Consider the following 24,578-nt stretch of genomic DNA (forward strand, 5'->3'; position numbering starts at 1 on the left):
TTTATTTACGTACTCTTTATTATCTTGCAAACCTATCCAATAACACCTACAAAGTACTTCTAGTTTTCATACTTGTTCTAGGTAAAGCGAACATCAAGCGTGCGTAGAGTTGTATCGGTGGTCGATAGAACTTGAGGGAATATTTTCTACCTTTAGCTCCTCGTTGGGTTCGACACTCTTACTTATCGAAAATTGTTGCGATCCCCTATACTTGTGGGTTATCAATCGATAGGGTCTTCGTTGTCTTCAGCACCTTCCGGAGTGTCGTCTTCTCTTGTGCCGGTTTTGCTGTCTTTACTGCGGCGTGACGTAGAGCGGCGCCGCTGACGACGGCGCTTTGACTGTATTTTGGAAGGTTTATCCTCAACTGGGTCTTCTTTATCGTCGTTGCTGTGCTCCTTTCGTGCATCCACCATGTATACGTCATATGAGGAAGTGGTTGTCCAGCATCCGGTGAACGGCGGGTTCTGGGCCTCCTCTTCTCCGGCATCGTCGTCCATACCGTCGATGTCCTTAGAGTTGTAATCAAGTTCGTCGGTCAAATCCTCGATCGTGGCTATAAAGTGGGTGGCGGGTGGGACGTAAAATTCTCCATCATTAGCCCCTAGTTCGAGCCGGATATAGTTCGGTTGTGGGTCCTCCGCCAAGGACAGGATTTTTAATGAGTTTAGCATATCGCCCAAAGGCTAGTGCTGGAAGATGTCTGCGACACTGAATTTGAAGATCGATAAACGATCAAGCTCGGTGTCCGCGGGCTCGCGCGGTTCGGAACCTGCGGCCGGAGACAACTCCGGCGTTCCGGTGGCATAGGCCTTGTGTGAGACCAGGTCCATGTACGGCTCCAACACCGTGGAATCTGCGGTCTCCGAGGTGGGGTTAATCCTTCCGTCTCCGGATGGCACGGCCTGCTCCGGCTCTAGGTCTAGAGCGGTTACAGGAGTGATCTCCTGGATGCGGCCCGATGACAGATTTAGGTCATGATCATCGGGGTGACCGGGAGCGGCCACCACGGTATCGAATCCGGCGAAGATCAAGTCTCCACCGATGTCCGCGACGTAGTTCGAGCTCCTGAATCTGACCTGATGGCCGGGGGTGTAGCTTTCAATCTGCTGCAGATGGCCAAACGAGTTGGCCTGCGGTGCGAAGCCGCCGAATACGAAGATCTACCCGGGGAGGAAAGTTTCTCCGCGGACAGCGTCATCATTGACGATTGAAGGGGCCATCGAACCTTTCAGCGATAGCACAGAGGAACTCTCAATGAAAGCACCAATGTCGGTGTCAAAACTGGCTGATCTCGGGTATGGGGTCCTGAACTGTGCGTCTAAGGTTGATGGCAACAGGAGACAGGGACACGAAGTTTTACCCAGGTTCACGCCCTCTTGATAGAGGTAATACCCTATGTCCTACTTGATTGATATTAATGAATACGAGTATTACAAGAGTTGATCTACCACGAGATCGTAATGGCTAAACCCTAGAAGTCTAGCCTATATGACTAAGGTATTGAGTGTATCCTTTCCGGACTACACCCTTCGGTTTATATAGACACCGGGGGGATCTAGGGTTACATAGAGTCGGTTACATAAGATGGATATTCATAGTTGTTCGCCAAGCTTGCCTTCCACGCCAAGGAGAGTCCCATCCGGACACGGTTACAGTCTTCGGTCTTCATATCTTCACAGCCCATCAGTCCGGCCCATAGATAACAGGCTGGACGCCCGAGGACCCCTTAGTCCAGGACTCCCTCAGTGGTCACTGGCTCTTCGGGGAAGATTCTGAACAGTGTCAATCGAGAGGCACAAGACCGCCATCAAGCCATCCGGTGTAAATTGGATAGTACCAAAATAAAATAAAATCATGTGACCCCAATTTAGTTTTTAGTCAACAGACGTGTGAACACTCTCGTACCTTACAGTTGATATCTTAAGATATTTCTCGAGATCAAAGATATGTCATTCTTAACATTATGTGTTTTCTGCATCTTCGGCCACACTATCTTCCTTCTCACCGTAGCTACTCCAACAAGGGAAGCATACACCAGAAGGGAGCTATAGTCCCCACTCAACAGTTCCCTGCATCGAATGTGTGTGCCCGACATGGACAGCCACAACAACTGTAGGGCCATTGACAAGTCAGCACATGAAGCTCACTCCTATGGATGGCGGCTAGATAGGTTGTACCCTCATCTTGTGTGCAACATTTATGGCTTTTTTATTCATCTAAGCATGGAAAATAGATTATCACATTTCATTGTATATTCATGCCGATCTCTTAAGAGTCTTGTTCAGGAGTTAACGATGTTCCATAGTTTAGATAAGAGACTTGTTCTTTAGGTAACGTTGTTCCATAGTTATCACCCATCAGCCAATGCTATCCCACAGGCTGGTTATTATACCACTTCTAGTATTACCTATGTTGTTCTTTAATACTTTTGTGTGCCATCTAGTTAATCTCGAGTACAAACGATACATATTTGTAGCTTTCATTTGTGTTCTCCCTTTAGTTTTTGAGACCTATTGCTGCTAGTTAAGCCCAGTCCTACTATTTTTGTCGTCTCCTACATGAACTCATTACATAAATCTAACTACTAGTTGTCTTCCATGCATGTCAGATATAATTGCACACATTGATATATCCACAAGAACCTCACGGAGCAATGTAACGGCCAACAAACTTGACGTCGGTGATACCCAGTATGATGGAACATGTAAAGGCAGTTCTTCAGAAGACTTGTAGAAATATGATGAGTCATATTCTCCCCCACAAGGTCATTGCTCTAACTTGGCCCGTGATATGGGTACATCATGCATATAATTTCCTGGAGTGCATCTACTCTGTTGCAATGCCATGTGCTTAGCCTGCTGATCATGCATGTAAATATGTCATGCCTTCCTGTTTTCCAGTACCTATTCCATTCATGATAACATGTTTTCAAATTCAAGTACTATCATTCTACTCTATCACAATACCATCTCTTTAGTTTGGACATCATGCTTCTGAATATCTTGTGCATTGTTATTCATTAGTATGTACTTCATCTGTCTACCATACCATTTTTTACATTGAAGTGTTGTTCTAGTGGTCTATTGCAATGCCATCTTAGTTTCCCAATCATACACGCATATGTTGCCTTCTCTATATGTATTCCGCTATCATACAATTTTACATTCAACTTGTGTTTTTTACTCTGTTGTCATGTCGTATCCCTAGCTCTTACATCATATTCCCTCCGTCCGGATTACATGTTGCAGAAATGGATAAAAATAGATGTATCTAGAACTAAAATATGCCTACACACATCCATTTATTTCCGAATGGAGGGAATACATGTCAATATGGCATGCCTTTCTATTCTCTAGTACATATTCCATCTCTCTGTCGTAGCATGTTTTATAACTAAAGCACCATTCTTCTATATAATGCATGCAAGGAGAAGACGACTATGTTAGAATCTGAAGGGTTACAAACAAGGTCTTTGCAAAAGATCCAAACGCCAGGAGATATTAAACCAACTCCAGTGTTCATAGATACTGGTCCAGAACAGAGGAACCCAACTCCTACTGATAATAAGCAGATTCAAGTGGCCAAAGAACTACTCCGGTCCAGTCCAGCAAAAATATGTCAACTCCATTCTAAAAAGCGTGTATGTATCCTCACATCATGAAATTGTATAGCATTCAGATCAAATTTTCTACATGTTTCTTACCCATCTCTATTTTAGAAAATAAGCTTAAAGGATAGAAGACTTTCTAAACTGGGATCGTGTTCGAGGAAAGTATCTTGCGGGAATTCTCTATGCTCCAATGCTGATGTAAGTACCTGTTGTATATCACCATATTTTTACATCAACATATATTTTGTTAATCGGCATGAATCCAACCTTTATCTGATCTAAATTTACTACTAGAAAAATGTATAATTAAAGGCGACAATGTTGATTTTGTAAGCAAAACTGCCTGGTAGTTTTACATACTAGGCTGCATGAGTGTACTATCTCATATCATGCACATTACTAAATTGTAGTGTTGTTCTGGTTGCCCAATCATTCACTGTGTAAATGTTGCTTTCCTATTACCTTACCTGGCTGAAGAATAGCTATGCCATATTGTGTTAATTTGGTGTAGGCTGGTGTGGTCTGGTTGCCCAAATGTTCATTGTGTCAATGTTGCTTTCCTATTATCTGACCTGGCCAATGATAACAATGCTTGTGTGTTAATTTGGTGCAAACTGCTCAAGATAAGAAGACAAACTCTGAAAATAGCAAGGCAACCCCATTGTTTCTTTTCAATAAATCTATGCCAGGTAATATGGCAATAACTCTTGATTAATCTGTTCGATTCCCCTCCTAATTTATGTTATGATGCACTAGTCGAGATACTCTCCAGTATCAATAATACAAGCCTGCCAAAATCGTCATCTGAATCTGTTTAGTTTCCTCTATCTCGAATCCAATGGAAAAGTATATGTTTGTGAATCAATTACTAGCTAAAGAAATTGTAGAATAATTAGATTAGGTAGGAAAACAAGATCGGGCTGCAATTGCTCGCCTCGATCATTTACATTGCATACTATATATATACAGCAAGGACATTACAAACGTGGGGTGCAAGTTGATCTAACCTACAGATTGTATTTGATACAGACTGCAATCTGTAGGATTCTCTAACACGCCCCCGTAGTCTGAACTAGGGGACACTCCATCGCCGATGTGAAGAATGGTCCTGAACTCCAAAAATAAAGGCGTTGGTAGGCCTTTGGTGAATATATCTGCAAATTGGGAGCTAGACGGAATATGCAGAACATGCACTGCACCAATGGCAACTTTCTCCCGAACAAAGTGAATATCCAACTCAATGTGTTTCGTCTGTCTATGCTGCACTGGATTAGCAAACATATAAACATCAAAGACATTATCACAATAGACAACGGTAGCACTGACTATGGGACAATGTAGCTCGAGAAGGAGGTGTCGAATCCAAAAAGTCTCGGCCACTACAGTAGCAACAACACGATATTCAGCCTCGGCGCTGCTACGAGACACTGTCGGCTGGCAGCGAGAGGACCATGAAATTAAGTTATCACCAAGGAATACACAAAACCTAGACGTAGAGCGGTGAGTATCTGGGCATCCCGCCCAATCAGCATCCGAATAGGAAACAAGACTGTGAGAAGAGGAGGCATGAAGAATGAGACCAAGATCAAGTGTCCTTTTGAGATAATGAAGGATACGCTTGATAAGAAGAAAATGAGGCTCACGTGGGTCGTTGATACGTCTCCAACGTATCTATAATTTTTGATTGCTCCATGCTATATTATCTACTGTTTTGGACTATATTGGGCTTTATTTTCCACTTTTATATTATTTTTGGGACTAACCTATCAACCGGAGGCCCAGCCCAGAATTGCTGTTTTTTGCCTATTTCAGTGTTTCGAAGAAACAGAATATCAAACGAAGTCCAAACAGAAAAATCCTTTTTGGAACGTGATTTTCTTCTCGGATAAGACCCAGGAGACTTGGACCCTACTCCAAGAAGTACCAGAGGCGGTCACGAGGGTAGGGGGCGCCCCCCCTACAGGGCGCGCCCCCTGCCTCGTGGGCCCCTCGGTGCTCCACCGACGTACTCCTTCCTCCTCTATATACCCACATACCCCCAAACGATCAGAACAGGAGCCAAAAACCTAATTCCACCGCCGCAACTTTCTGTATCCAAGAGATCCCATCTTGGGGACTGTTCCGGAGCTCCGCCGGAAGAGGGCCGTCATCACGGAGGGCTTCTACATCATCCTAGCATCTCCGATGAAGTGTGAGTAGTTTACCTCAGACCTTCGGGTCCATAGTTAGTAGCTAGATGGCTTCTTCTCTCTTTTTGGATCTCAATACAATGTTCTCCCCCTCTCTTGTGGAGATCTATTCGATGTAATCTTCTTCTTTTGCGGTGTGTTTGTTGAGACAGATGAATTGTGGATTTATGGTCAAGTCTATCTATGAACAATATTTGAATCTTCTCTGAATTCTTTTATGTATGATTGGTTATCTTTGCAAGTCTCTTAGAATTATCCGTTTGGTTTGGCCAACTAGATTGGTAGTTCTTGCCATGGGAGAAGTGCTTAGCTTTGGGTTCGATCTTGCGGTGTTCTTTCCCAGTGACAGAAGGGGCAGCAAGACACGTATTGTATCGTTGCCATCGAGGATAACAAGATGGGGTTTATTTCATATTGCATGAATTTATCTCTCTACATCATGTCATCTTGCTTAAAGCGTTACTCTGTTTTTAACTTAATACTCTAGATGTAGAATCTTTTCGATCTACTTGTCACGGACGTGATGCCTATATACATGATTTTGCCTAGATATTCTCATAACTATGCTCAATTCTGTCAATTTCTCAACAGTAATTTGTTCACCCACCGTAGAAAACTTATGCTCTCGAGAGAAGCCACTAGTGAAACCTATGGCCCCCGGGTCTATTCTCATCATATCAATCTCCATCACTTTAATCTTGTTTTGTTTTTACTTTGCCTTTTACTTTTCACTTTGCATCTTTATATCAAAAATACCAAAAATATTATTTATCGGATCTCACTTCCGTAAGTGACCATGAAGGGATTGACAAACCCTAATCACGTTGGTTGCGTTGAGCTCTTTCTGTTGTGTAGGTACGAGGGACTTGCGCATGGCCTCCTACTGGATTGATACCTTGGTTCTCAAAAACTGAGGGAAATACTTACGCTACTCTGCTGCATCATCCCTTCCTCTTTGGGGAAAACCAACGCAAGCTCAAGACGTAGCAAGAAGGATTTCCGGCGCCGTTGTCGGGGAGTCTACGCAAAAATTCAACATACCAAGTACCCATCACAATCCCTATCTCCCGCATTACATTAGTTGCCATTTACCTCTCGTTTTCCTCTCCCCCACTTCACCCTTGCCGTTTTATTCGCCCTCTCTTTCTCCTTCCCCTTCTCCTTCTCCGTTTGCCTTTTTCTCGCTTGTCTTGTCATCATGGCTAGTCTTATATCTTCTCTGTTATCTCCCGAGAACGAAGTTCTAAATTTTAAACAAAGGGAGGGAGAAAATCTGAAAGACGCTTGGTATAGAATTTGCAATGCTCAAAACAGAGCTACCAGGAAGCAATCTACTTCAATTCTTCTGTTGGGGAACGTAGTAATTTCAAAAAAATTCCTACGCACACGCAAGATCATGGTGATGCATAGCAACGAGAGGGGAGAGTGTTGTCTACGTACCCTCGTAGACCGTTCGCGGAAGCGTTATATCAACGCGGTTGATGTAGTCGTACGTCTTCATGTCCGACCGATCCAAGTACCAAAAGCACGGCACCTCCGAGTTCTGCACACGTTCGGCTCGGTGACGTCCTCGCCTTCTCGATCCAGCAAGAGGGGCGAAGTAGTAGATGAGTACCGACAGCACGACGGCGTGGTGACGGTGTTGGTGAAGAACAATCTCCGCAGGGCTTCGCCTAAGCACTATGAAAACTATGACGGAGGATAAACTAGAGGGGACGGGGTTGCCGGCACACGGATTGGTGTTTCTTGATGTGTCTTTGGTGCTAGCCCTACCCATCTATTTATATGTTGAGCCCTGGGGTCGAAACTTGGAGTAAAAGCCTCCTCAAAGTCGGTTTCACCCGAAAGGCAAGAGTCTTTCTCGGACTCCAGGGCTAGACGCCAGGGTTCCCGGCGTCTACCCCCTAGACGCCAGGGTTCCTGGCGTCTAGCCTCTGGTCCCCGCAAAACTTCCTTTTGCACTTTCCAAAAGCCTCGTGGGCTTTCCCCTTTGGCCCAGATAAAGTGTTCTCGTGCCCAAACATTTCGGGAAACATCCGGATCCCCTTCCGGTGAATTTCGGAACCCTTCCGGAGATCAAACACTACTATCCCATATATCAAACTTTATCTCCAGACCATTTCGGAGTTCCTCGTCATGTCCGTGATCTCATCCCGGACTCTGAACAACATTCGGTCATCAACATACATAACTCATATAGTACTATATCGTCAACGAACGTTAAGCGTGCGGACCCTACGGGTTCGAGAACTATGTAGACATGACCGAGACACCTCTCTGGTCAATAACCAATAGCGGGACCTGGATGCCCATATTGGCTCCTACATATTCTACGAAGATCTTTATCGGTCAGACCGCATAGCAACATACGTTGTTCCCTTTGTCATCGGTATGTTACTTGCCCGAGATTCGATCGTCGGTATCTCAATACCTAGTTCAATCTCGTTACCGGCAAGTCTCTTTACTCGTTCCGTAATACATCATCCTGCAACTAACTCATTAGTTGCAATGCTTGCAAGGCTTAAGTGATGTGCATTACCGAGAGGGCCCAGCGATACCTCTCCGACAATCGGAGTGACAAATCCTAATCTCGAAATACGCCAACCCAACAAGTACCTTCGGAGACACCTGTAGAGCACCTTTATAATCACCCAGTTACGTTGTGACGTTTGGTGGCACACAAAGTGTTCCTCCGGTAAACGGGAGTTGCATAATCTCATAGTCATAGGAACATGTATAAGTCATGAAGAAAGCAATAGCAACAAACTAAACGATCAAGTGCTATGCTAACGGAATGGGTCAAGTCAATCACATCATTCTCCTAATGATGTGATCCCGTTAATCAAATGACAACTCATGTCTATGGTTAGGAAACATAACCATCTTTGATCAACGAGCTAGTCAAGTAGAGGCATACTAGTGACACTCTGTTTGTCTATGTATTCACACATGTATCGTGTTTCCGGTTAATACAATTCTAGCATGAATAATAAACATTTATCATGATATAAGGAAATAAATAATAACTTTATTATTGCCTCTAGGGCATATTTCCTTCAGTCTCCCACTTGCACTAGAGTCAATAATCTAGTTCACATCACCATGTGATTTAACATCAATAGTTCACATCACCATGTGATTAACACCCATAGTTCACATCGACATGTGACCAACACCCAAAGGGTTTACTAGAGTCAATAATCTAGTTCACATCGCTATGTGATTAACACCCAAAGAGTACTGAGGTGTGATCATGTTTTGCTTGTGCGAGAAGTTTAGTCAACGGGTCTGCCACATTCAGATCCGTAAGTATTTTGCAAATTTCTATGTCAACAATGCTCTACATGGAGCTACTCTATCTAATTGCTCCCACTTTCAATATGTATCCAGATTGAGACTTAGAGTCATTTGGATCAGTGTCAAAACTTGCATCGACTTAACCCTTTACGACGAACCTTTTGTCACCTCCATAATCGAGAAACATATCCTTATTCCACTAAGGATAATTTTGACCAATGTCCAGTGATCTACTCCTAGATCACTATTGTACTCCCTTTCCAAACTCAGGGCAGGGTATACAATAGGTCTGGTACACAGCATGGCATACTTTATAGAACCTATGGCTGAGGCATAGGGAATGACTTTCATTCTCTCTCTATCTTCTGCCGTGGTCGGGTTTTGAGTCTTACTCAACTTCACACCTTTATAACACAGGCAAGAACTCCTTCTTTGACTGTTCCATTTTGAACTACTTCAAAATCTTGTCAAGGTATGTACTCATTGAAAAAACTTATCAAGCGTCTTGATCTATCTCTATAGATCTTGATGCTCAATATGTAAGCAACTTCACCGAGGTCTTTCTTTGAAAAACTCCTTTCAAACATTCCTTTATGCTTTGCAGAATAATTCTACATTATCTCCGATCAACAATATGTCTTTCACATATACTTATCAGAAATGCTGTAGTGCTCCCACTCACTTTCTTGTAAATACAGGCTTCACCGCAAGTCTGTATAAAACTATATGCTTTGATCAACTTATCAAAGCATATATTCCAACTCCGAGATGCTTGCACCAGTCCATAGATGGATCGTTGGAGCTTGCATATTTTGTTAGTACCTTTAGGATTGACAAAACCTTCTGGTTGCATCATATACTACTCTTCTTTAATAAATCCATTAAGGAATGCAGTTTTTTTTATCCATTTGCCAGATTTCATAAAATGCGGCAATTGCTAACATGATTCAGACAGACTTAAGCATAGATACGAGTGAGAAACTCTCATCATAGTCAACACCTTGAACTTGTCGAAAACCTTTTTGCGACAATTCTAGCTTTGTAGATAGTAACACTACTATCAGCATCCGTCTTCCTCTTGAAGATCAATTTAATCTCAATGGCTCACCGATCATTGGGCAAGTCAATTAAAGTCCATACTTTGTTCTTATACATGGATCTCATCTCAGATTTCATGGCCTCAAGCCATTTCGCAGAATCTGGGCTCATCATTGCTTCCTCATAGTTCGTAGGCTCGTCATGGTCAAGTAACATGACCTCCAAAACAGGATTACTGTACCACTCTGGTGCGGATCTCACTCTGGTTTACCTACGAGGTTCGGTAGTAACTTGATCTGAAGTTACATGATCATCATCATTAGCTTCCTCACTAATCGGTGTAGTAGTCACAGGAACAGATTTCTGTGATGAACTACTTTCCAATAAGGGAGCAGGTACAGTTACCTCATCAAGTTCTACTTTCCTCCCACTCACTTATTTCGAGAGAATCTCCTTTTCTGGAAAGGATCCATTCAAAGCAACGAATATATTGCCTTCAGATCTGTGATAGAAGGTGTACCCAACATTTTCTTTTGGGTATCCTATGAAGACGCACTTCTCCGATTTGGGTTAGAGCTTATCAGGTTGAAACTTTTTCACATAAGCATTGCAACCTCAAACTTTAAGAAACGACAGCTTAGGTTTCTTGCCAAACCATAGTTCATACGGTGTCGTCTTAACGGATTTAGATGGTGCCCTATTTAACGTGAATGCAGCTGTCTCTAATGCATAACCCCAAAACGATAGTGGTAGATCGGTAAGAGACATCATAGATCGCACCATATCTAATAAAGTACGGTTATGACGTTCGGACACACCATTATGCTGTGGTGTTCCAGGTGGCCTGAGTAGTGAAACTATTTCACATTGTTTTTAACTGAAGGCCAAACACGTAACTCAAATATTTTACTTCTGCGATCATATCGTAGAAACTTTCATTTTTGTTACGATGATTCTCCACTTCACTCTGAAATTCTTTGAACTTTTCAAATGTTTCAGACTTGTGTTTCATCAAGTAGATATACTCATATCTGCTCAAATCATCTATGAAGATCAGAAAATAATGATACCTGCCATGAGCCTCAATATTCATCGGACCACATACATCAGTATGTATGATTTCCAACAAACCTGTTGCTCGCTCCATTGTTCTGGAGAATGGAGTTTTAGTCATCTTGCCCATGAGGCATGGTACGCAAGCATCAACTGATTCATAATCAAGTGATTCCAAAAGCCCATCAGCATGGATTTTCTTCATGCGCTTTACACCAATATGACCTAAACGGCAGTGCCACAAATAAATTACACCATCATTATTAACTTTGCATCTTTTGGTTTCAATATTATGAATATGTGTATCACTACGATCGACATCCAACGAACCATTTTCATTGGGTGTGTAACCATATAAGGTTTTATTCATGTAAACAGAACAACAATTTATTCTCTTACTTAAATGAATAACCATATTGCAATAAACATGATCAAATCATATTCATGCTCAACGTAAACACCAAATAACACTTATTTAGGTTCAACACTAATCCCAAAAGTATAGGGAGTGTGCGATTATGATCATATCAATCTTGGAACCACTTCCAACACACATCGTCACTTCACCCTTAACTAGTCTATGCTCATTCTGCAACTCCCGTTTCGAGTTACTACTCTTAGCAACTGAACCAGTATCAAATACCGAGGGGTTGCTATGAACACTAGTAAAATACACATCAATAATCTGTATATCAAATATACCTTTGTTCACTTTGCCATCCTTCTTATCCGCCAAATACTTGGGGCAGTTCCGCTTCCAGTGACCAGTCCCTTTGCAGTAGAAGCACTTAGTCTCGGGCTTAGGACCATACTTGGGCTTCTTCACTTGAGCAGCAACTTGCTTGCCATTCTTCTTGAAGTTCCCCTTCTTCCCTTTGCCCTTTTCTTGAAACTAGTGATCTTGTCTACCATCAACACTTGATATTTTTCTTGATTTCTACCTTCGTCGATTTCAGCATTACGAAGAGCTTCGGAATCATTTCCGTTATCCCTTGCATATCATAGTTCATCATGAAGTTCTACTAACTTGGTGATGGTGACTAGAGAATTCTGTCAATCACTATTTTATCTAGAAGATTAACTCCCACTTGATTCAAGCGATTGTAGTACCCAGACAATCTGAGCACATGCTCATTGCTTGAGCTATTCTCCTCCATCTTTTAGCTATAGAACTTGTTGGAGACTTCATATCTCTCAACTCGGGTATTTGCTTGAAATATTAACTTCAACTCCTGGAACATCTCATATGGTCCATGACGTTCAAAACATCTTTGAAGTCCCGATTCTAAGCCGTTTAAGCATGGTGCACTAAACTATCAAGTAGTCATCATATTGAGCTAGCCAAATATTCATAACATCTGCATCTGCTCCTGCAATAGGTTTGTCACCTAGCGGTGCATCAAAGACATAATTCTTCTGTGCAGCAATGAGGATAAACCTCAGATCACGGATCCAATCCGCATCATTGCTACTAACATATTTCAACTTATTTTTCTCTAGGAACATATCAAAAATAAAACAAGGGAGCTAAACGCGGGCTATTGATCTACAACATGGATATGCTAATACTACCAGGACTAAGTTCATGATAAATTTAAGTTCAATTAATCATATTACTTAAGAACTCCCACTTAGAAAGACATCCCTCTAATCTTCTAAGTGATCACGTGATCCAAATCAACTAAACCATAATCGATCATCACGTGAAATGGAGTAGCTTTCAATGGTGAACATCAATATGTTGATCATATCTACTATATGATTCACGCTCGACCTTTCGGTCTCAGTGTTCCGAGGCCATATCTGCATATGCTAGGCTCGTCAAGTTTAACCTGAGTATTCTGCGTGTGCAAAAACTGGCTTGCACCCGTTGTAGATGGACGTAGAGCTTATCACACCCGATCATCACGTGGTGTCTGGGCACGACGAACTTCGGCAACGGTGCAAACTTAGGGAGCACACTTTTATCTTGAAATTTAGTGAGAGATCATCTTATAATGCTGCCGTCAATCAAAGCAAAATAAGATGCATAAAAGATAAACATCACATGCAATCAATATAAGTGATATGATATGGCCATCATCATCTTGTGCTTGTGATCTCCATCTCCGAAGCACCGTCATGATCACCATCGTCACCGGCGCGACACCTTGATCACCATCGTAGCATCATTGTCGTCTCGCCAATCTTATGCTTCCACGACTATCGCTACCGCTTAGTGATAAAGTAAAGCATTACAGTGCAATTGCATTGCATACAATAAAGCGACAACAATATGGCTCCTGCCAGTTGCCGATAACTCGGTTACAAAACATGATCATCTCATACAATAAAATTTAGCATCATGTCTTGACCATATGACATCACAACATGCCCTGCAAAAACAAGTTAGACGTCCTCTACTTTGTTGTTGCAAGTTTTACGTGGCTGCTACGGGCTTAAGCAAGAACCGTTCTTACCTATGCATCAAAACCACAATGATAGTTTGTCAAGTTGGTGCTGTTTTAACCTTCGCAAGGACTGGGCGTAGCCACACTTGGTTCAACTAAAGTTGGAGAAACTGACACCCGCCAGCCACCTGTGTGCAAAGCACGTCGGTAGAACCAGTCTCGCGTAAGCGTACGCGTAATGTTGGTCCGGGCCGCTTCATCCAACAATACCGCCGAACCAAAGTATGACATGCTGGTAAGCAGTATGACTTATATCGCCCACAACTCACTTGTGTTCTACTCGTGCATAACATCAACGCATAAAACCTAGGCTCGGATGTCACTGTTGGGGAACGTAGTAATTTCAAAAAAATTCCTACGCACACACAAGATCATGGTGATGCATAGAAACAAGAGGGGAGAGTGTTGTCTACGTACCCTCGTAGACCGTTCGCGGAAGCGTTATATCAACGTGGTTGATGTAGTCATACGTCTTCACGTCCGACCGATCCAAGTACCGAAAGCACGACACCTCCGAGTTCTGCACACGTTCGGCTCGGTGACATCCTCACCTTCTCGATCCAGCAAGAGGGGCGAAGTAGTAGATGAGTTCCGACAGCACGACGACGTGGTGACGGTGTTGGTGAAGAACAATCTCCGCAGGGCTTTGCCTAAGCACTACGAAAACTATGACGGAGGACAAACTAGAGGGGACGGGGTTGCCCGCACATGGCTTGGTGTTTCTTGATGTGTCTTTGGTGCTAGCCCTACCCCTCTATTTACATGTTGAGCCCTGGGGTCGAAACTTGGAGTAAAAGCCTCCTCAAAGTCGGTTTCACCCGAAAGGCAAGAGTATTTCTCAGAATCCAGGGCTAGACGTCAGGGTTCCCAGCGTCTACACCCTAGACGCCAGGGTTCCTGGCGTCTAGCCTCTGGTCCCCGCAAAACTTCCTTTTGCACTTTCCAAAAGCCTCGTGGGCTTTCCCCTTTGGCCCAGATAAAGTGTTCTCATGCCCAAACATTTCGGGAAACATCCGGAACCCCTTCCGGTGAATTCCGGAACCCTTCCGGAGATCAAACACTACTATCCCATATATCAAACTTTATCTCCGGACCATTCCGGAGTTCCTCGTCATGTCCGTGATCTCATCCCGGACTCCGAACAACATTCGGTCATCAACATACATAACTCATATAGTACTATATCGTCAACGAATGTTAACCGTTCAGACCCTACGGGTTCGAGAACTATGTAGACATGAACGAGACACCTCTCTGGTCAATAACCAATAGCGGGACCTGGATGCCCATATTGGCTCCTACATATTCTAGGAAGATCTTTATCGGTCAGACCGCATAAAAACATACGTTGTTCCCTTTGTCATCGGTATGTTACTTGCCCGATATTCGATCGTCGGTATCTCAATACCTAGTTCAATCTCGTTACCGGCAAGTCTCTTTACTAGTTCCGTAATACATCATCCTGCAACTAACTCATTAGTTGCAATGCTTGCAAGGCTTAAGTGATGTGCATTACCGAGAGGGCCCAGAGATACCTCTCCGAAAATCGGAGTGACAAATCCTAATCTCGAAATACGCCAACCCAACAAGTACCTTCAGAGACATCTGTAGAGCACCTTTATAATCACCCAGTTACGTTGTGACGTTTGGTGGCACACAAAGTGTTCCTCCGGTAAACGGGAGTTGCATAATCTCATAGTCTAGGAACATGTATAAGTCATGAAGAAAGCAATAGCAACAAACTAAACGATCAAGTGCTATGCTAACGGAATGGGTCAAGTCAATCACATCATTCTCCTAATGATGTGATCCCGTTAATCAAATGACAACTCATGTCTATGGTTAGGAAACATAACCATCTTTGATCAACGAGCTAGTCAAGTAGAGGCATACTAGTGACACTCTGTTTGTCTATGTATTCACACATGTATTATGTTTCCGGTTAATACAATTCTAGCATGAATAATAAACATTTATCATGATATAAGGAAATAAATAATAACTTTATTATTGCCTCTAGGGCATATTTCCTTCATCTTCTTCGTAATTTTTATGTGGGTGCTAGTCCTTGGTATAGATATATCCTTGATACCATTACCGGAGGGAATTTCTTGGGTAGCCATACTTTTGATTCTTATAATGCTATGATAGACTTATTTGGCTCACCACCTCTTTTGGTGAATGGAACTATGTTAACTTTGGAGCATGTTATGAAAAGGCTTGAAATTATTGAAAACAAAGTTGCTACTATTGAATCAATTGAAAATCTAGATAAAAAGATTCATAATCAAATCACTCAATATGGGTCTAAGGTAGGAATGACTTTGAAAAATATTAAGGAGAAGGAACTCATGGTAGATGAGAAAATAAATCTAGATTCCTCTAGAATCGATAAACTTGAGGGTATCATTACCAATTTGGGAACCGCTTTTTCTTACGCAAATAATACTCCTAGTCCTCCCACTAAAATTGCTAAGCTTATGTATGTTCCTAAGAATAAGGGTGAATCATCTAGTAAGGAAACTGCGGATCTTAAATCTATAAGTATTCATCCCGATATTTTTGATTTCATTAAGGAACCATTTGCTACAAATGAATTTTTCGATCTTGTGCCTAAAAGTTTGATAATTACCAAAAAGAAAGAGATCTCTAAGAAAGGTAGATGCCTCATTGAAGAATTGCCTTCCAAAGATGGCAATACCTAGATCTATCCTCGCTTTTATGCCTAGCTAGGGGCGTTAAACGATAGCGCTTGTTGGGAGGCAACCCAATTTTATTTTCATTCCTTGCTTTTTTCTCATGTTTAGCAATAAATAACCCATCTACCCTCTGTTTGTATGTGGTTTTGTGTTTTAATTAGTGTTTGTGCCAAGCTACACCTATTGGATCTTCTTGGATGATAGTTATTTGATCTTGCTGTAATTTCCAGAAACTTTGCGTTCAGTGCCCGAATTACTAAAAATCATAAGAACGTGATAAAATACTAATTCCAGTTGCTGCTGATCAATAAACAAATTATCTAGGTCGTCTAATTTTGGTAGATTTTTTGGAGTTCCAGAAGTTTGCGTTAGTTACAGATTACTACAGATTGTTCTGTTTTTGACAGATTCTGTTTTTCGTGTGTTGTTTGCTTATTTTGATGAATCTATGGTTAGTAAAATAGTTTATAATCCATAGAGAAGTTGTAATATAGTAGGTTTAACACCAAAATAAATAAAGAATGAGTTCATTACAGTACCTTGAAGTGGTCTTTTGTTTTCTTTCTCTAACGGAGCTCACGAGATTTCTATTGAGTTTTGTGTTGTGAAGTTTTCAAGTTTTGGGTGAGTTCTTTTTAGCGATGGCAATTTTATCCATGGATACCCGACCCAGTTGGGCAAGGGTATGGAGCACATTTCTGCCCATGGGTCCGTGGATATGGATACCCATGAACAGCCGGGTTGGGCATGGTTATAGTTTGTGCTACATGGATATCCAATGGAAACCCGTATGACATGTGGGGTCATATGCCAGTGACAGTAGAAAGAGAGAATCAATGGTAAATGGCAGGAAATATGCAACTTGTGCCATGAGCTATATGCTACATAATCAACCTCTGGTATGTCACACTTAAGGACTCATCGTATTACTTGTTACCTACTTATGCATGTAGCTTATGTAGTCATTTGTGAGTGAATGATGAGTTGATTTGATATTTGGGAAGGCTTCATGCTGACTTTTCTATGTCCATGGAGCTCCATGGGTATGTGGGTATCCAGCGGGTTTGGGCATGGGCACAAGTTGTGCCCATGGATAATTTGGTGGATGGGTAGAGGGTAGGAAGATGGGTCATGGGTTGGATTTGGACCAGCTCCACCCGCCCCAAACCCGACCCATTGCCATCCCTAGTTATTTTGATGGATTATGGAACAAGGAGCGGCAAGAGCCTAAGCTTGTGGATGCCCATGGCACCCCCAAGATAATCCAAGGACACCAAAAAGTCAAAGCTTGGGGATGCCCCGGAAGGCATCCCCTCTTTCGTCCACTTCCATCGATAATTTACTTGGAGCTATATTTTTATTCACCAACATGATATGTGTTTTGCTTGGAGCGTCTTGTATTATTCGTGTCTTTGTTTGTTAGTGTGCCACAATCATCCTTGCTGTACACACCTTTTGAGAGAGTTGTCTATGAATTAAAATTTGATAGAATGCTCTATGTGCTTCACTTATATCTTTTGAGCTATGTAGTTTTGCTCTACGTGCTTCACTTATATCTTTTGAGCGTTATAATTTTGCTCTATGTGCTTCACTTAGATATTTTAGAGCACGGTGGTGGTTTGTTTTAAAGAAACTATTGATCTCTCATGCTTCACTTAAATTATTTTGAGAGTCTTAATAGCATGGTAATTTGCTTAATATAAATATGCTTGGTGTTCAAGATATGTGAAATTTTCTTTTGAGTGCGTTGAATACTAAGAGAAGATTGAAGCATGATAATTGTTTTGAGAGTTGGAGGTGATAATATTAGAGTTATGCTAGTTTAGTAGTTGTGAATTTAAAGAATACTTGTGTTAAAGTTTGTGATTCCCGTAGCATGCACATATGGTGAACCTTATGTGATGAAGTCGGAGCATAATTTATTTATTGATTTTCTTCCTTATGAGTGGTGGTCGGGGACGAGCGATGGTCTTTTCCTACCAATCTATCCCCCTAGGAGCATGCGCATAATACTTTGCTTTGATAACTTCTAGATTTTTGCAATAAGTATATGAGTTCTTTATGACTAATGTTGACTCCATGGATTATATGCACTTTTCCCCATCCTTCCACCATTGCTAGCCTCTCTAATACCGCGCACCTTTCGCCGGTATCATACACCCACCATATACCTTCCTCAAAACAGCCACCATACCTACCTATCATGGCATTTCCATAGCCATTCTGAGATATATTGCCATGCAACTTTCCACAGTTCCATTTATTATGACACGCTCCATCATTATCATATAGCTAGCATGATCATGTAGTTGACATCGTATTTGTGGCAAAGCCACCATTCATAATTCTTTCATACATGTCACTCTTGATTCATTGCATATCCCGGTACACCGCCAACGGCGTTCATATAGAGTCATATTTTTTCTAAGTATCGAGTTGTAATTGTTGAGTTGTAAGAAAAATAAAAGTGTGATGATCATCATTTTCTAGAGCATTGTCCCAAGTGAGGAAAGGATGATGGAGACTATGATTCCCCCATAAGTCGGGATGAGACTCCGGACGAAAAAAAAGGAGGCCATAAAAAAAGAGAGAAAAGGCCCAAATAAAAAATGAGAGAAAAAGAGAGAAGGGACAATGTTACTATCCTTTTACCACACTTGTGCTTCAAAGTAGCACCATGATCTTCATGATAGAGAGTCTCTCGTTATGTCACTTTCATATACTAGTGGGAATTTTTCATTATAGAACTTGGCTTGTATATTCCAATGATGGGCTTCCTCAAATTGCCCTAGGTCTTCGTGAGCAAGCGAGTTGGATGCACACCCACTCAGTTTCTTTTGATGAGCTTTCATATACTTATAGCTCTAGTGCATCCGTTGCATGGCAATCCCTACTCACTCACATTGATATCTATTGATGAGCATCTCCATAGCCCGTTGATATGCCTAGTTGATGTGATACTATCTTCCCCTCTTTTTGTCTTCTCCACAACCACCCTTCTATTCCACATAGTGCTATGTCCATGGCTCATGCTCATGTATTGCGTGAAGATTGAAAAAGTTTTCAAAATGTTAGAGTATGAAACAATTGCTTGGCTTGTCATCGGGGTTGTGAATGATTTAAATACTTTGTGTGGTGAAGATAGAGCATAGCCAGACTATATGATTTTGTAGGGATAACTTTCTTTGGCCATGTTATTTTGAGAATACATAATTACTTTATTAGTATGCTTGAAGTGTTATTATTCTTTATGTCAATATGAACTTTTGTCTTGAATCTTTCTAATTTGAATATCCATACCACAATTAAGAAATTTTGCATTGAAATTATGCCAAGTAGCACTCCGCATCAAAAATTCTCTTTTTATCATTTACCTACTCGAGGACGAGCAGGAATTAAGCTTGGGGATGCCTGATACGTCTCCAACATATCTATAATTTTTGATTGCTCCATGCTATATTATCTACTGTTTTGGACTATATTGGGCTTTATTTTCCACTTTTATATTATTTTTGGGACTAACCTATTAACTGGAGGCCCATCCCAGAATTGATGTTTTTTTGCCTTTTTTAGTGTTTCAAAGAAACAGAATATCAAACGGAGTCCAAACAGAAAAATCCTTTTTGGAACGTGATTTTCTTCTCGGATAAGACCCAGGAGACTTGGACCCTACTCCAAGAAGTACCGAAGGTGGTCACGAGGGTAGGGCGCTCCCCCCCCCCCCCCATGGCACCCCCCCCCCCCCGTGGGCCCCCCGGGTGCTCCACCGATGTACTCCTTCCTCCTGTATATACCCACGTACCCCCAAACGATCAGAACAGGAGCCAAAAACCTAATTCCACCGCCGCAACTTTCTGTATCCACGAGATCCCATCTTGGGGCCTATTTCGGAGCTCCGCCGGAAGAGGGCCATCATCACGGAGGGCTTCTACATCATCCTAGCCTCTCCGATGAAGTGTGAGTAGTTTACCTCAGACCTTCGGGTGCATAGTTAGTAGCTCGATGGCTTCTTCTCTCTTTTTGGATCTCAATACAATGTTCTCCCCCTCTCTTGTGGAGATCTATTCGATGTAATCTTCTTCTTTTGCGGTGTGTTTGTTGAGACCGATGAATTGTGGGTTTATGATCAAGTCTATCTATGAACAATATTTGAATCTTCTCTGAATTCTTTTATGTATGATTGGTTATCTTTGCAAGTCTCTTCGAATTATCCGTTTGGTTTGGCCAACTAGATTGGTAGTTCTTGCCATGGGAGAAGTGCTTAGCTTTGGGTTCGATCTTGCGGTGTTCTTTCCCAGTGACAGAAGGGGCAGCAAGACATGTATTGTATCGTTGCCATCGAGGATAACAAGATGGGGTTTATTTCATATTGCATGAATTTATCTCTCTACATAATGTCATCTTGCTTAAAGCATTACTCTGTTTCTAACTTAATACTCTAGATGCATGCTGGATAGCGGTCGATTAGTGGAGTAATAGTAGTAGATGCAGAATCGTTTTGATCTACTTGTCACGGACATGATGCCTATATACATGATCATGCCTAGATATTCTCATAACTATGCTCAATTCTGTCAATTGCTCAACAGTAATTTGTTCACCCACCGTAGAAAACTTATGCTCTCGAGAGAAGCCACTAGTGAAACCTATGGCCCCCGGGTCTATTCTCATCATATCAATCTCCATCACGTTAATCTTGTTTTGTTTTTACTTTGCCTTTCACTTTTCACGTTGGTTGCGTTGAGCTCTTTGTGTTGTGTAGGTACGAGGGACTTGCGCGTGGCCTCCTATTGGATTGATACCTTGGTTCTCAAAAACTGAGGGAAATACTTACGCTACTCTGCTGCATCATCCCTTCCTCTTCGGGGAAAACCAACGCAAGCTCAAGACGTAGCAGTCGTACATATGAAGACGCACCTACTGAACGGCATAAGAAATTTCTGGACGTGTGAGAGTAATATATTGGAGAGCGCCGGCTAGACAGCGATATTGAAAGGGATCTGAAACAGGACACCCAACCATGGCTGAAAGCTTTGATTTTGTGTCTGTAGGGGTAGAAGCGGGATTGCAATCACGCATGCCAGCACGGGAGAGAACATCAAGAATGTATTGTTGTTGTGAGAGATGAAGGCTGGAGGAAGTGTGAGTAACTAAAATGCCAAGAAAATGATGAAGATGTCCAAGGTCTTTCATAGAAAATTCGGTGCTAAGTTTGTGAGTGATAGAAGTAAGAATAGTGGAAGAAGAAGCCGTGAGTATAATATCGTCAACATAGAGGAGTAAATAAGTAGTGGAACCACCATGATGAAAAATAAAGAGAGAAGCATATGAATTGGATTCACTAAAACCAATGGAACGAGCATAGGAGGCAAAACGTTGAAACCATGCACGTGGAGCTTGTCTAAGACCATAGAGGGACTTTTGGAGACGACAAACATGTGTTGGAAAACAAGCATCGATGAAGCCCGCGGGTTGCTGACTATATACCTCCTCGTCAAGATTCCCGTGTAGGAAGGCGTTTTTAACATCAAGTTGACGAATAGGCTATGATTTAGAAAGATCTAGAGAGAGAACCACACGTATAGTGGCTGGTTTGACAATGGGGTAAAAGTCTCATCAAAATCTACGCCGGGTTGTTGGGTGAATCCACGGACAACCCAACGTGCTTTGTGACGAGCGAGAGACCCATCGGAGTAATATTTGTGTCAAAAAATCCACTTCCCACTAACAATATTAGCACCTAGGGGAGGAGGAACGAGAGTCCATGTGCCATTTTGAAGAAGTGTGTCATATTCATCTTGCATGGCTTGTCGCCAAGCCAGGTCGTGCAAGGCAATTAGATAGTTATGCGGAATTGGAGAAGAAAGAGTGGCTATGAGGTTTAGACGATCAATAGGTGGTGGGAGTCGACCTGTTACACGACGTGTGCGATGAATAACAGGGGATGGAGCGTGTACTATTTCCGGGGATGGTGATGGTTCGGGAGAGGCGGCAGGCTCAATACTCGAAGATGGTGGAGATGTAGCAGGTTGTAAAGGAGGAGAGGTCGGGCATGATGATGCATGGGTTGGTCCAATGTTGGACGTCGGGGGCACATGCAAGATGGGCGTAGTGGGCATGGGTTTGGACCCGGCATGCATGGAGGTTGACGTGGTCGTGCAATGAGGAGCTGGAGGTGGTTGTAGTTGAGGATCAAACAAATCAAATGGTGGTGATGAAGTAGTATGGGTAGGTGATGCATATGGAAAAACTGGCTCATCAAATGTTACATGGCGTGAAATTATGATTCGTCTGGTGGCGAGGTCTAAGAAGCGGTAGCCACGATGACGAGATGGGTATCCTAGGAAGATACAACGAACAGAACGAGGGGCAAGTTTGTGTGGTGATGTAGAGGATGTATTGGGATAGCATAGACAACCAAACACACAAAGGTCAGTGTAGATGGGGTGGCGTTCGTGAAGAAGGAAGAAGGGGGTATGTGAAGGTTGAGCATTGGTGGGTCTAATGTTTATAAGGTAAGTGGCAGTGTGAAGGGCTTGGGCCCAAAAGGGTGCCGGAAGGGAGGCTTAGAAAAGTAATGTACGAATGACGTCGTTGGTGGTGCGGATGGCTCGCTCAGCTGTACCATTTTGTTGGGAGGTGTAGGGGCATGAAAAGCAAAAAATAATGCCCTTGGTGGAACAAAACGAGTCTAGTTTAGTGTTGTCAAACTCACGACTATTTTCACATTGTATGGATTGGATGGATAGCTGAAATTGAGTGAGAGCATAGGCATGAAAGGCGGCGAAGGTGGTACAAACATTAGACTTTTTGTGTAGAGGAAAACTCCAGAAAAAGTGAGTATAGTCGTCGACAATGATTAGGTAATAACAATAACCAGACGCACTAGGCACAGGAGATGTCCACAAATTGTAATGAATGCGCTCAAAAGGGCGAATAGTATGTGACTAAGAAGTAAAAAATGGCGACCTAACATGTTTTCCTATTTGACAAGCATGACATACGACGTGCTGACTTTATTGTATGGGAGATGCTGGAGTTGATGAAGGTGCGACATGGTGTGGGAGCCGGGGTGACCAAGACGGCGATGCCAAAGGTCCGATGAAGAGGTGGCGATGACGGCATGAGCTTCATGTGTGGGTTGACATACTGGATAAAGAGGGCCGGAACTATTGCATCGAAGAATCACGGTCTTGGTGAGAAGATCCTTCACAGAGAAACCATATGGGTCAAATTCTATAGAACATGAATTATCAGTGGTGAATTGACGAACAGAAACTAGATTTTTGATAATTTGAGGAACAATAAGAATATTGCGTAAATGAAGAGGTATGGAAGTGCTGGTGAGTGCATATGATCCAACATGTGTAATTGGGAGAGTAGAACCGTTGCCGATAGTAACAGATTGAGAGGATGAAGATGGTGAGACAGAGTTGAAGTTACCATAATTGGATGCCATACGAGAAGATGCGCCAAAGTCCATATACCACTCGTGCGTGCCAGGAATCTGCATATTGTTGAGGGCAGCGAGGAGTGCTGGATCGACCGTCTGCTGGTGCGGGTTTGAAGTAGAGGACGTCATCATGTTGGTGTTGTTGTAGGTCTGGCCGTAGGCAGTGTAAGCTTGCAGTGCAGTGTTAGGAAGAGGACCAAGAAGTCCTTGAGACGGTGCACGCCGTGGACGAGGCTGCCAGCGAGCCATGGGCTGCTGCCACGAAGGTGATGACTGATATTGCTGAAGAAGATGAGCCCGAGTCGAGGCCCCGGTCCATGGATTGAACTGCCATGGGTTGTCGCGGCCACGACTACAACCACCGCGGCCACCACCGCGGTAGAATGGGGTGTTGTTGTAGCCAGAGCCGCCACGCCCGCCTGAACAGTCGCCCCGCAGCCAGATGATGGAGCGCGCTCGCCACCCGTGCTAGGTAGGATGCTATTGCCGCTTGCCCATAGAGCAGTGGAGGCGGCGTTCTTGGCGTAATTTTTCTTTTGCGTCTCTTCTAAGATGAGCGTTGAGTGTGTCTGAAGGAACATTGGGAAGGGCACCTGAAACGGGATGAAGGAGCGGAGGTGTGCAAAGTTGTCATTGAGGCCACGCAGAAGGGTGAGGACAAGCGTCTCGTCGTTGACTGGCTGGTCGACGTCGGTGAGGGCGTCAACCAGGGCAAAGCTTCGAGCAGTAATCGCTGACGGTCTGATCACCTTGCGGAGTGTTGTGGAACTCTGCCTCAAGCTGGAT

Source organism: Triticum urartu, chromosome 2 (assembly GCF_003073215.2).
Source record: "Triticum urartu cultivar G1812 chromosome 2, Tu2.1, whole genome shotgun sequence".
In the NCBI taxonomy this organism is placed as follows: Eukaryota; Viridiplantae; Streptophyta; class Magnoliopsida; order Poales; family Poaceae; genus Triticum; species Triticum urartu.